We start from the raw sequence: 13,693 nt of genomic DNA, 5'->3' as shown, positions 1-13,693 counted from the left end.
GTACCTGCTGCCCAGTCCCCCACACGTGGCCCAGCACCCGGGAGTGATGAAGGGTGCAGCACCCAGGGCACAGTGCCCACTACCTAGTGCCCAGTATGCAGTAACTGGTGCATGGTACCTGGTATGTGGTGCCCGATGGCTAGTACCTCATACCAATTTTCTTGGTGCCCGGTCTGTGCTCCCCGGTTCCCAGTGCCCAGTACCCAGTGCCCTGGATCCCAGTGTGCGGTGCCCCGTACCTGGCCTGCTGTGGTCCACAGCACTGTGTGAGCAGCGCCCAGAGCACAGTGCTGGGCGTGCAGCGTGCAATGCCTGGTACCTGCTGCTTGGTATCCAATGTGCACAGCCCGGTGCATGGTGCACAGCACCCGCTGCCCAGCACCCAGTGCCTGGTGTGTGATGCCAGGTGCCCAGCACTCAGTGCCTGGTGCCCAGTGCATGGAGCCTGGTGGCCGTGGCCTGGTGCCCAGTGCACGGTGTATGGAGCCTGGCGCACGGTGCCTGCTGCCCAGTGCATTGCGTTGCCCAGGGCACAGCGCACACTGTGCAGTGCGCGGAGTGTGGTGCATACAGCCCGTTGTGTGGAGCCCGTTGCCCAGCGCACGGTGCCCAGTGCACAAAGCCCGATGTGTGGAACCTGGTGCGTGGTGCATGGTGCACAGTGCCCAGTGCCTGCTGCCCAGGGCACACTGCACGCTATGTTGTGCTCGTCGTGCAGAGCCCGTTGTGCGGAGCCTGCTGCCCAGCGTGTGGTGCACAGAGCCCATTGCTCGGAGCCCGCTGAGCGGTGTGTGGAGCCCATTGCGCAGTAGCCCACTGCACATTGCACAGAGCCTGCTGTGTGGTGTGTGCAGCCCATTGTGCACTGCTTGGAGCCTGGTGCATGGTGCCCATTGTGCAGAGCCTGGTGCCTGCTGTGCGGAGCCCAGTGCACGGTGCGCAGAGCCCGTTGTGCAGAGCCCGTTGCATGGAGCCCTGCACCTGTTGTGCAGGGCCCGATGTGCAGTGCGCGGAGCCCGTTGCGCAGAGCATGGTGCCTGTTGCACAGAGCCTGGTGCGTGGAGCCGGCTGCCCGGCGCGCGGAGCCTGGTGCGCGGTGTGCAGAGGCCGTTGCGTGGAGCCCAGTATGCAGAGCCCAGAGCCCGTTGCACAGAGCCCGGAGCCTGGTGCGCGGAGCCCGGTGCACGATGCATGGAGCCCGGTGCGCAGAGCCCAGAGCACGGTGCACGGAGCTCAGCGTACAGAGCCCGGTGCGCGGAGCCCAGTGCGCGGAGCTGACTGCCCGGCGCGCGGAGCCCGGTGTGCGGTGTTCAGAGGCCGCTGCACAGAGCCCAGCGCGGAGCCCAGCGCGCAGAGCCCAGGGCCCGTTGCACAGAGCCCAGAACCTGGTGTGCGGAGCCCGGTGCACGGAACCTGGTGTGCGGAGCCCAGGGCCCAGTGCGCGGAGCTCAACCCGCAGAACCGGGTGCGCCGAGCCTGGAGCTCAGCGCGCGGAGCCCGGTGCGCGATGCACGGAGCCCGGTGCGCGGAGCCGGTGGCGCGGCGCGGCCGGCAGGTGGCGCCGCCGTCGCGGGCAGGGCAGGGCAGGGCGGCGCGGCGCGGCGCGGCGCGCGGCACTTCCGACGGCGCGCGGTCATGCCCCCGACTTTCCTCCCCTCCCTCCCGGCGCCGCGCGGGGCTCCCGCCCGCTGACACCGCCGAGGCGGCTCGCACGGCGCGGCGCGGCCGCCCGGGGATGGCCGCCGGCGCCGCCCGCGCCCAGCGCCGCCGCTGAGACGCAGCGGGGCCCGGCCCCACAGGTAAGGCCCGGCCGGGGCCCCGCCCGGCAGGCCGCGGAGCCGGCCCGGGCCCGGGGGCGGCTGACAGCCGCGGCGGCGCCGGCAGCGGCCTGGCCGCGGTGCAGGGGGTGGCCCGAGCGCGGCGAGGCGGCGGCCGCGGTCGCCGCTGCGCGCCCGCCGCGCTTGCCGTGCTGCATTAGCCGTTTGCGGTGCTGCATTAGCCGTTTGCGGTGCTGCATTAGCCGTTTGCGGTGTTGCGCTGGCGTTTGCGGTGTTGCATTGGCGTTGCGGCGCTCGCTCCCCCCCCCCCCCCGCCCACCGGTGCCTTGTGGCCGCCCCCGGGTCGCGCTGCCGCCGCGTCCCCGGTGCAGCCGCGCCGCCGTCCCGTTGCGTGCGCCCCGCGCCTTTGCCTCGCGGTTGCATTGCGGCCCCCGCCGCGGGCAGAGCGCGTCTCCATTGCGCGGCGGCTGCGTTGCTTTGCGTTTGAGATCGCAGCCCGTTCCGGCCCCCCCCCCAACACACCTCCCGGTTTCCCCCCCCCTCCTCCCGGGGTGAGTGACGTCACGGTGGCGGGGGGCAGCGGGGAGCCCCCGGCCCGACCTGGGGGGGCCGCATCGCTCCGGGGGCGAGCGAGGAGCCCCCTCCGGCCCGGCTGCAGGATGCACAGAGGCAACTTTTGGCATTTTACAACCCCCTTGGTGGAAATGGGGCTGCGAGCCTTCGACCCCCCCCCCTCCCCGGCGCCCCCCTCCAAGACCTGCTGCAGCTGGTTTGAAGCTGCAGTTATTTTCGTGTTGCGCCCCCCCCCCTTCCCTTCCCACCCCTTCCCTGGCAGCGTGCGGACGTGACAGCGGGAGCTCGGCGGGCTTTGCGCCGCGAGCGGGGGCGCGGAGGGGGATCCCCTGCGGCCCGGGGGGGTCGGCTTCGCGGGGGCTCCCCGGCGGTGCCGGGCGGCTGACGTCGCCGACCTGTCGCAGGTGGCGGTTGACGTCAGAGCGGCTCGCTGCCGGGGGGGCCGCGCCGTCCCTTCGGCGTGATGGCCCTGGGCTTTTGCAAACGCTCTTGCACCCACCCCGTCCCGGTCCCCTGGGTGGCGCGCGGTCCCCTGGCTGGCTGTCCTCCGTTGACCTCCCCAAACGGTGTTTGGGAGGAAGCGGAGGTGGTGGCTTTGCCTGGCAGAGCCCCCTGCCAGCTGGGCTCCGGCCGCCCCGGCGTCACCGCCGCCTCGCCGAGGTTGCAGCGCTGCTGTCCCGGTGGGCCGCGGCGCGCGGCCGGCGGCGCGGCGGGGCCCAGCCCCGGGCTGCACCCTGGGGCTGGGGAGCTGTGTGAAGTTCAAGGCAGGAAGTGGAAAAAAAAGAAAAAAAAAAAAAGAAGAAAAAAAAAGAAATACCACAACCGGCAGAAACTGCAGGGGAGATTTAGGGAAGCGGCGCGGCTGCGCTGGGGCGTCCAGCGACGAGGCGCGCGTCCTCGTCTGCTGGAGGAGCTGCGGCCGCGGACCCCCTCGCCTCGCCGAGCTCTGTCTCCTCTGCAAGCCCCAGGGAGCAATTGCATGCGGAGTGCTTCGTTTCAGAGCCGCCACAGTCATTTCAGAGACCTTTTAGGCAGGAAAAGTGCTCTGTAGCGTGTAATTTGAAGGCTCTGCTCTGAACCTTCGCTCTCGCTCTGCTAAGTGATCCTCCGCTCCTCCAAACCTTTGCTGCCTGGAAACCAAGGGCCGTGACCAGGTCCCTGGCCTGGCCGAGCCCCCCGTGCCGGGCTCAGCACCCCGCTAAGGTGAGAGGAGTTACCGCTTGCAAGGAGCAACCCGGGGTGTCTCTCCGTCTTGCGTGGGGCCTCTCCGACTCCAGGGTCCTGGGAGATTTCAGCCAGTCTTAATCATCTCTTGCCTCTGCCTGAGCTGCTGAGGCTGCCGCATCTCGCTAAGGATTTTCCAGCCCGCTTTTGCCAGGGCTCTGCAGGAAAACCTAGGGACCCAGGTTGAGCCCCGGCTCCGAAACGCGGGAGCTTTTAGGAACTGACCGCGCGGGGCCGCAGAATTTCTTTCCGTAGCATCCCCGAGGCTCGGCAGCTCGCGCCGGGGAAGGAGGCGTTGCGCTGCGAGCGGAGGAAACGGCCCAACTGCGGTGGAGCCGGGGCGGCGCGGCGGGACGACGCTCATCGCCGCGGCTTTCCTCGCCCTGCTCCTTGCTCTCCCGCCCGCTCCAGCGCGAGCTGCCCCCGGGCCCTGGGTCGCTCGGAGGCGCGCCTGCCGGAGGAGCCCGGCCGGGCAGCTTCGGAAAGGGAGCGGGAGGCGAGGAAGGGCGCCGCGGCGAGGTGCGAGGCTGAGCCGTGCCCGGCGCGTACGGGCGTCTAAGCCGTTCCTAAACCCCCGCCGGCTCCGTCCCCGGGCGACCTGCTGGCCGCCACGCGACGTGGCGATGGGTTCCCGCGGCCGGCCGTGCGGCGTGCGGGGTTTTCCGCCGGCGGAGGGGCCGTTTCGGAGAGGTCCCGGGCACCGAGGAGGAGGAGGAGGGAGGGAGGCAGGTGCCGGCTCGCGCCTCGCCTCCGTCTGCGCGCGCGCGCCGGGAAGCCCCGCCGCTCGGGTTTGCTTCGGCTGCGCGGCCTCGTTGCGGAGCTGGAATCCGCTCAGGAGATGGGCTTGCTGAGTTGCTTTTTTTGGTTTTGTTTTGTTTTAAATGACAGCATTTCCCCTTTAAATTTACATCTCTAGCTGGGGGAACACAGAGCCTGGTGAGAGAGGGAGTGCGAGACTTTTTATAAAAAGAACGAGTCGGGTTTTATTATCCCTTTGAGACGAGGAGGGAAAATCTATACTGAAGGCATGAAATAGCAATAAAAATGGACTTTTTGCCAAAGCAAAATTAATTGAGTGAATCTCCGTCCTCAAGCCTGAGCGCCGAGAGGCTTACGAGCTGGCTAAGAACGACGCTGGCCCCTTCCCGGGGCAGGCGCGGGCTCCCTCCGGGCCTCCGCGCCGAGCAGCCGAGCTCCATGGGACCGGTGCGGGGAGCAAAGGGCTCGCGCTTGGGACGTTGGCATCCCCCTGCGCCCGGAGCAAGGTCCTTGCGCAGGTCCGGGCGGGTTGGCCGCCTGCTCCGATGGCGTGGCCGACGCCGCGGATCGTAGGGCTTCAGCCTTTCTGCTCTCCACCCTCACGGCGGGTCGTATCGTCCCGCTTGGAAGGAGCGGTTTGGGATTCGGGGGAGCGCAACAGGAGAAGGGAAGAAGGTGGGAAACACGCTCCTTCCCGCCAGCCCTGGAAGGCCAGAGAGGCCGCTGCTGTTTGGCTGCGGGACCTGGCACTCCAAGACGCTTTCTGGGCAAAACCTTCCCAGGAGGGGAAACCCCCGGCCTGGGCTTGCTCGCCTGGACGTGCGTCTGCGGCGGCACCTCCGTTTTTGGGAGGCAGAATGGCAGGAGGAGCCGCTGGACGGACCAGCGAGGGGACAGACGGATGCTTTTCGGCAGATGGTGCGAAGAGGACGGAGCTGCATCAGCCTCCCGAGCCCACCGGAGACACGGAGATTAAATAGCGAGAGGGCTGAGAGGCAGCTCCGGGTGGGAGAGGGAAGGAGGGGGGAAAAAAAAAAGGAAAATGGGGGTGGAAATAGGATTGGAGAGCGGAAGGGGGAGAGGAGTGCTGGTTGCAACAGGAATCTCCTCCCACTCGATGTCTCCCCTCCAATTCGCAGGTCCTCGATTCAGTGCCATAAAAATATAGCCCTTTTCAATCCCTTATCTTGCAGGAGCAGAAACAATTGGCCTGCAAAGAAGGAGAAAACAATCCGTTTGACTGACAAACACAAACACATTTCTGCACAAAAGGAGGAGGAGGAAGAGGCAGCTGTCTGGCTGCTGCTTCGGCTTTTTCCCTTTCCCCTCCCTCTCCTGTCCCCTCGCCGGCGCGGAGCCGCTGCCCTTGCCAGCACGACGCCCGCCGCTCGCGCGGCCGGGGTGCGACGTCGGGCTCGCGCGGCGGACGGGGCGGTGGCGTGGGGCAAGGTGGCACCCCGGGCTGCGGCGAGCGGCCGGAGGAGGAAGCTCGTGCCGAGAGGGAGAGCAGGGCCCCAGGCTCGGGGTGGTGGGGATCCCCCGCGGGGGCTCTCGGGGAAGCTCGGCCAGGTTGGCGGTTGCACGCCGACAGCTCGGCGGCGCGGCAGGCTGCTTCGGGTGCCGCCGGCGCCTTGGCTCGCTCCGGGAACGCCTCCGTGCCTCGATTTCCCCATCTGCAATTTGGGTTGAGAACGCTGGGCTGTAACAGAGCTGGGACCTGCAACGTAAGTCGTTATCCCAAGCAGCCGTTATCCCAACGAGTCGTTACGGCAACGCTCTGCATCCCGATCTGTTGCCGGGGGGAATCTGCTCGGGCAGACGGGAGCAGAGCCCGCGGGATCTTGGCCGTTCTCCATCTCTCCAGAATAAACTTCCCCGCTCAGGAGCCTCTTGTAAGGAAAAGAAAGAGAAACTGATTTTCCCCTTGTGATTCCCGGATCAGGAGCCGCAACAACATCCTGCTTGGTACGGCCTTCGAGGGGACTCTGCTCCGCGCGGATGCCCACGCTCCGGAAAGGCCCAGCGCCTGCCCCTACCTGGGAACGCCGGAGCAGGAGGAGCTCTCCTGCAGCCCCCTCCTGCAGCCACCCTGGGAATCGCCAGGAAATAGAGGAGGGCGGTAAGAAGCCCTGGAGGCACCGTGCTAGTCCTTGATTGCTTTTGGTCCCCGTCAGCAGTGACCTGCTAGCATCGGCTGGAAAGGTTAGCCTGTATTGGTGGACAAGCCTCTTTTTCAAGGAGCTCTTTCAGTCCGCGGGACGTAGCAAAATAACGTGAGGAATCACAGATTCCAGGTGAGTTACTAACCGATAACGACGCTCAGTTCACGAGTGGGTCTCCTGACGCCTCCGTCCAAGCATACAACATCCAGGCTTGCCTCTGCGTACTCGACCAGGCTTGTCGAAAAGTGGGTATGAATTGATGGAAACATCCTAGTGAATTCAAGAGATCCGGCCGCCGCTTCGTGCGAGTGCCCCAACAGAAGCTTCGGGGAATATTGGACCCAAAACATTGACCGAACTGCATTTATATTTAATTTTTGCCCCCCAAATTTTCCACGGTTTCCTTTCCCCTTTCATTTCAGAGGAAAACAAGAGGAACCATCTCCCCACATGTCCAGCTGCAGGAAGAAGAAGAAATACAAGACGATCGGGCTCCTTTTACAACTTCTGCGCTTGCCTCCCCCCCCGGGAGGGGAAGATGCCTCGCCGGCATGTCTCGTGATCCGGCTGTAACCTCTCGTTGCCCTGACAAGCGTCAGCTGAGCAGGCTGGGATGCGGAAAGCTCCGTCTCTCGCAGAGCGTGCTGCTCCGCGCCGCGCGCGGCCGGGCAGCAGGGAGAGGCCCCTGGCTGCAGACTTCGCCCAGCTCCGGGGCAGTCGCGTGCTCGCCGGGGAGAGCGGGTTTTGCCGCATGAGGGTTGCAGCATCCTCCAGGGACGTGCGGTTCCCAGCACGATGCTCCAGCCCGGCCCCGAGGGGTCTTTGCAGGGCCGGGTGCTCTGCAGGCACCAAGCCCACCGCGTCGGTGCAGGGTAGGGGCAGGTCTCCGTGGGTGCAGCCCCTCCTGCCATCTCCACGGACCGGGCAGCGTTGTTCCAGGCGCTTGGCCAGGCTGGTTGCAAAATGACGTGGTTGAACCCCACCGCCTTCAGGCTGCTCTTCTTCCCCTGCTCGCGAGCGATGCCCTGGCTCGTCCGTAAGAGAAGCGTTGCCCTTTGCTGGGAGGCGGCGCTGCCTGCGAGGTAGCGGGGGGCCGATGCCCTGCTCAAACCCGCCGCGGCGTCCCAGAGAAGAGCGAGAGGAGGAGAGCCCATGGATCGGCGCTCCGCCCGGCGCTCAGCATCCTCACCTCTTCCCCTTCGCCCTTCTCCAAACCTCGACGAGCCCTCCCGAATGACGTCCCTTGGAGCTTCGCAGCGTCACCGTCACGCCACGTCCTCCGTGGCCACCTGCCCCGTTTTCCTGCTCTGCCACCGTTTCCCAGCAGCTCCGTGCCCTGATGTGGCCCCGGACGTCCTCCAGGTCCCTCTGTCCTTCCCGTGCCTACACCCGTCCCCCAAACCTAGAAGCAAACCCCGTGGGAGCTGCAGGCGGGGAAAGGCAACGCAACGCTGAGGCTGCGATAAGGTCAACGCGAAGAGGCCTGGAGTTTGGCTCCCGAGTGGAGAGGACGGTTCGGGTTTAAGCAGCCGCCGGCTTCTCCGCTCTTCTACGCTCCGGGCGTCAAGGTGGGCGCTGGAGCAGCCAGGGCGGCTTTCAGAGCGAAGCCGGGGCGCCGCGGAGAGGTGCGGCAGGCAGGATGGGATCTGACGAGCCCCCGTGTCTCTGCTCCGGGCCCTGCAGGCGTCTGGGCGCTCGCGGCGTCTGCGCGGCAGAGCTTTCCCGCGCGCCGGCCGGCGGGATGCGATGCCCCGCTCGGAGCGGCCTCCGCCGGCGCCGTGCCCGCTGGTACCTCCTTTGCCTGCGGCTGCCCCGCTCTGCGGCCGTCCCCGCACCAGGGCGGGCAGGAGGCGTCTCTTGAGCTTGCACCGGTCACGGGTACGTGGTCCAGGAGCTCCTCCGAAGCGTTAACTCTGCTCCCTGGGGTTTGGTCCGCTTCGTGGCGGGGGTACGCTCCTCGCTTCGGCGGCACCGCACGGCCCGCGGCGTCCTGTCCTGCTGGCTCCGGTTGCTTTGGGCGTTCCGTTTCCCAGGTTATTTCACCTGGACTGGTGCCGGGCTGTGGGCGCGCGGTTAGGTGCCGTTCCAGGAACAGCTTCGTCCGTCTGTCGGTCTCTAGCTCTGCTTTCTGCAGCCTTTACGACCGCGCCGGGGCCTCGTTCTTACGTAATAATTGCCGATGGTGGAAGGGACCATAATAAATAATTTATTCTGTGCGTTTCACCTCTTTTCTATTCACAAATTGTTTGCCTCTCTTTTTTTTTTTCTTTTTTTTGGGATGTAGTTGCATTAAGTATTCAAAGTGTCTGCGATTTCCCCCATCGTATTCATTATTCAAAATTGTTCTCCAGATAATTTCTGTGAATAATCCGTGGTCTTCGCTCTTTTGTGAATACTCGGTCTCAAGAATTAGAGCCGTTTTAATTGGGATCCTGGGTCACGTGGTGCGTTTCAGTTTCCTGATTGGGCAGGCTTAATTTTTAGACTTGAGGTTTGGGAAGGGAACTGTTGCAATTAAGAAGCTGCAATTCACTTTCTTCCGATATCTTCAACTGCTGCTTAAATTTAACAGTCTTTTTTTTTTGTTTTTTTTTCCTCTCCTTCTTGGCCAAAAATCCCCGCCTGTAACTCGGCGGCAAGAAGCGCTCGGAGAGCATAAACAAAAAGGTGGCGCAAAACCAGCTAAATTGAACGTATTTAAAAAGTTGAGCGATGATTCACCGTGACTTGTTTTGCCTTATTCTCCCAGCTCCCGTAAAAATAACGCCCAAAACAACCTTTACAGCGTAAAAAGCGGCCGAGCGAAGGGCCGTTCACAGCGCTCGCTGCGCCGTCGGCGGGGGGCGCGCGGCCGGCCAGGCTCTCTGAACCCCTCTAAAGGTCCAGCAGCGACGCCTTAAACGCGGAGCCGTGGCCCGCGCTTAATCATATCCTCTTAACGGGTTTATTCGCTCGTTAAATGTTTTAAGACTCGTTTCTCGTTAGCAAGAGCGCGGAGGCGTGCGGGCCCGCGGCATCCCGGCGCGATGCTCCCGCGCCCGTCGCCTCCGCGGGCCGCCCGAGCGATGCCCTGGCTGCCTTATCGCTTGTCCCGAGCCTGCGCGGGTGTTTCGCCGAGCCTCTCCGCCTTTGCACCGTGCCCACCGAAAAAAGGGGGGGAAAAAAAAAAAGGGGACCCGACAGCAGTAAAACGGCCGGGCGGCTGCTGCTGCCTTTTTTTAAAGCTCTATGATAGCCTTCCCCCCCCCCCCTTTTTTTTTTTTAATAGCTAATGCCTCCGTCAGTACTTTGCTACTGCGCTTTCCGCGCGGGGACCTCTCGCTGTCCGTGCAGGGGAGCTCGCGGCGGGGAGGCCCTCTCCGAGGGCGGGCGGCCCCGTCGCCGCGCGCTCCGCGAGCTGGCTCGCACCCCCTGCCATCGCAGCCAGGAACGACGAAACCACGGGGCTGCTGCCAGAGATGGAGAGCCGAGCCGCGAGCGTTGCAGCAGTGTCACAGCCGTGGGACCGCCGCTGGAGAGAAACGTCCTCACGACAGGCAGTTATAGGAAGGAGCCATTGATTGCATTAAAAAACACCCTCCCCACCTCTCTCTCTCTCTCTCTCTCTCTCTCTCTCTTTTTTTTTTTTTGGCATGGATTTTCCAGGCTTTTTTTTTTTTTTTCCCCTCTTTCTTCCCTTTTCCCCTTCCCTCTCCGGTTGCCATTGAAGTTGCGTTCAATAAAACCCAGCGCCCGAGAGCGCCTGGGAGATGTTCGCGGCAGCACAATGGGCAGAGGAGCGCAGCGCCGAGCAGCCGCGCCGCGCGGCGGGCGCCTAGGGGTTGCATTTATTTTATTATTATTTTTTTTTAATGTTATGTTACGCTCTTTTATTTTATTATTTTAATTTCCGCCCCCCCCCCCCACTACTACTTGTAATCACAAAAGGGGAAGGGGCTGGGGGAGCAGGGCTGCGGTTCACCGGGGGTCACCGTCTCCATCAGTCATCCCGCAGCCTGTTGCTGGGTAGGAGCCCTCCTTGGTTTATCCGGCCGACTGCACGGTGAAAGCCTTTTCAGCACCCTCCCCGCCCCCCCCCCCCAAAAAAAAAAAGAAAGAAAGAAAGAAAGCAAAGCTGTTTTAACTGAACCGAAGGGATGGACTTCGCCTTACAGCTCGCGGGAGGGAGGGTTATTATCGAGGGGGGCCGAACGGCCGCGGGGGGTTGGGAACCCGCCGGGGCTGCCAGCGTGGCAGCGCTGGGGCGGCGGAGCGCGCCGGCGAGAGGAGTCTCCCGAGACCCTCGGGAACGACCCCCCCGCAGCGGGGCAGGGGGATGCGCTGGGCTTGGGCGCTCTTCTCCCCAGACGCGCGGCGGGCGCTCGGCTGGCGGGCCGGGCAGGAGGGCCGGGGCGGGCGCGCGGCTCCGGCGTTCTCGCGGGTCCCGGCTGCCGTGGCTGCCCCTCTGGAGCCCCCGTTTTGGAAAGCAGCAATCCGGCCTGCGCGTTTCAGACCTGTTGCAGGTGCAAGGGCACGGCTTCGGGATGGGGGCTCGCGACTCGCCCGGAGCCGGGTCGCCCCTTTGCAGCAGCCGCCGGCCCTGTACCCCAGCGGGGCCGGTTCGCGGCGCGAACCCCTTTCTTGCAGCGCGCGGCCGTCCGGCGGGCTCCGGCCCGCAGCCGCTGCACGAACCCGCCTCGCTCCCCCTGAGGTTGAAACCGAGCTGGACGAGCTGTTTGTCACCCGTAGCTGGGTGACGCCGCGCGTGGCGGTGCAAAGCGGCGGGAACCCGCGCGAGAAGCATCCGCGCTTCCCGACGCCTCCTGGCCGGCTTTGCACCCCGGCGAGCTGCAGCCTCGCTCGCCGAGGACCTGCGATGCACCACGTGCTTCTTCTTCTTCTTCTTCTTCTTCTTCTTCTATATATTTTTTTCTCCTCTCCTGGACACTTTAGGTTCTTTCTTTCGCCTCGTTTTCTCTACCGTCGAATGAAAGCCATTCAGACCAAAACGGTTCAGTCTGCTCTTTGTGTCTGGAAAACAGAGCACCAAAGACAGCTGGACCTCCCCGCGATGGCCACGGCCGTGGCAACAGTGGCTCTTTGTTAGCGCCCTTGTCTCTGCCCCCATCTCCAGCGTCGGGGGCCCTGCCTCTTTAAAGCTTTAGTGTGCTGTGTCAACGCCAACAGAGAGTTCAGCTTATTAATGGATTCGCTAGGTTAATATCCCAACAGTTTTTTTTGGTTTTTGCTGCTGTTCTTGTTTTTTTTTTTTTTATTTTTCCACCAGCATAATTTATAAGGGGAGGGGGGAAAAAGGGGTGGGGGGAAGAGAATGATAACCGGGCGCCGTTTCTGGGGAGGAGGGCACGGCACGGCTCATGGCGCTGCAGAAACGGAGCCGGGATGCTTGGCCGGGGCCACCGCGAGGAGGTGGTGGCCGGGCCCTGCGCCTTCCTGGCTCTACCTCCGTCTCTCTCCATCTCCTTCTCCTGCGGGGTTCCCTGCATCAAAGCTTCTTCCAGTTCTTATGCTAATGAGGTGCATTAATGCTTAATGACTGTGAACAGGCTTGTTTAATTGCACCTATCTGAGCAGGAGGCACGTTGCTGTATAAGAGGGAACGACCATGTAAGCAGCTGCATGCCCTCCTGGACAGTCTTAATTACATGTAAAACTGATGTGATCTAAACCACCAGGCTGGTGATTAGTTTAGTGAGGCAGGTGGTACTTTGCAATTCAGTGCCTCCGAAAGTCTAGAGCGGGTGAGACCAGATTCTTTCGTAGGCTACGGAGGATAAGGCAAGCCCTGATCATCCTTGAATTTGATGTTGGGTGGGGACAAGCACGGCATAGTAGATTAATTTAATTAATTTATTGCAGTTAGTTTGCAAAGACATTATCCGCGAGCGTCTGTGCAGAATACTGAGCAGTCCCATTAATGCAATGCTATTTGGCCTGTAAATCCTCTCCCCCCCCGCCCCTTGCAGGAGGAATGAGCTGCAATGGTCTCAGCTTTCTGCAGCGTTATCTCGCGCTGTTTGAATACGACTGATTGTCTGAACTACAAAGGGGCCCGGCGCTAATGCAAAGCCATCCCTATTGGCACTAGACCTAGATTAATGACTCTGCATGCATTGCCTTGGCTCTGAACTGGATTTCCCTCAAGCAGCGCGCAGGGCTGCTGTCTGCGCTCCAGCATCCGCGCCGCTCGCGGGGCTGCAGTCGTCGAGCCGGCGGCAGCGGCGCGGCCGGGAGCCCCTCCGAGCGCCAGCGCTGTTAAGTAGGGGTGCGCAGGTCGGAAGGTACCTGTCATCGCAAGCCATCTGCTGCTAATTACCCACGCTCGCTCCTTGCAATTATTTGTTTTGCTTTTATTTGCCAGAGGGAGATTAAATCCAAGAAAAAAAAAAGAGTGGGGGGGGGAAAGGACAAACACCCCTTTTTTAGAAACGGATCGCTTTGGGCGGGGGAATAAACCCAACCCAGCAATGCATCGAGGTCGACTGCGCCCCCGGGACGGGCTTATCCCAGCCTCGGTCCTCTCCCGCCGAGGGAGCCTTCCTGCGGCCCCTGCAGCGCCCCGGGACGGGGGGCTCTTCCTGCCGCCTCCCCCCGCGCCCCTCTCCCCTTCCCGCCGCCCCCAGCTGCCTTCAAAAGGCCTCAAGCGAGGCGCGAGGGCTTTTCCCGCGCAGCGCGGGAACCGCCGCCGCCGGGATGCTCCGACGGCCGAAGCCTTGCCCGGACATCCGCATCCACTGCAAACTTACCGCCGGGGCGGGGGGGGGACGGGTTAAAACCCACCGGGGAGCCGGGAAGCGTTGGGGGCGGCGGGGGGGGGTGGAATTCGCCAACCCCAAGGGGCCAGCCCCCAAAATGAGCCTTATCCCAGAGGCGGACAAGGCTCGGGCTTCCCGGCGGAGGCGCGCTGCCTTTGGCCGGAGCGTTTCGCGCTGGGACGGGGCCGAAGCGGCGGCGCCGGCCGAGCGGCGCGGGCGAACGGGCAGAGCGGCCTCGCGCCCATCCCCGGCCCAACCGAAACCTTTTCTTAGCGCTCCCCTGTTTGCCAAGCGTACTTCCTTTCTTTTGATTCTTGCCACCTACATACAGTCTGACTGCAACGGCAAAAAAAAAAAAAAAAAAATTGCAACATTCAGTCGAAGGCTTTTCTGTCTAATGACGTTAAATTTATTAACCAAAACTCCAGCTGCACCAGGCTGG

The 13,693-nt window shown here is 63.2% G+C and overlaps 1 protein-coding gene across 3 annotated transcripts in view; it reads left to right on the top strand.

The window, feature by feature from the left end:
• Nucleotides 1-1,715: 1,715 nt before the first annotated feature.
• RAI1 (retinoic acid induced 1) overlaps nucleotides 1,716-13,693 on the top strand; it is a 68,286-nt gene continuing 56,308 nt past the window's right edge. For 2 of the 3 annotated variants that reach the window (XR_011134614.1, XM_068907780.1), the window contains exon 1: nucleotides 1,716-1,799. The gene's annotated coding sequence lies outside the window, so the exon portion shown is untranslated. The remainder of the gene's footprint in view (nucleotides 1,800-13,693) is intronic. The other variant, XM_068907783.1, reaches the window with a different exon arrangement.

The sequence above is a fragment of the Struthio camelus genome, chromosome 15 (assembly GCF_040807025.1).
Source record: "Struthio camelus isolate bStrCam1 chromosome 15, bStrCam1.hap1, whole genome shotgun sequence".
NCBI classification, from domain to species: domain Eukaryota; kingdom Metazoa; phylum Chordata; class Aves; order Struthioniformes; family Struthionidae; genus Struthio; species Struthio camelus.
The sequence above is the reverse complement of the archived record's forward strand: the minus strand, read 5'-3'. Positions and strand labels throughout refer to the sequence as shown.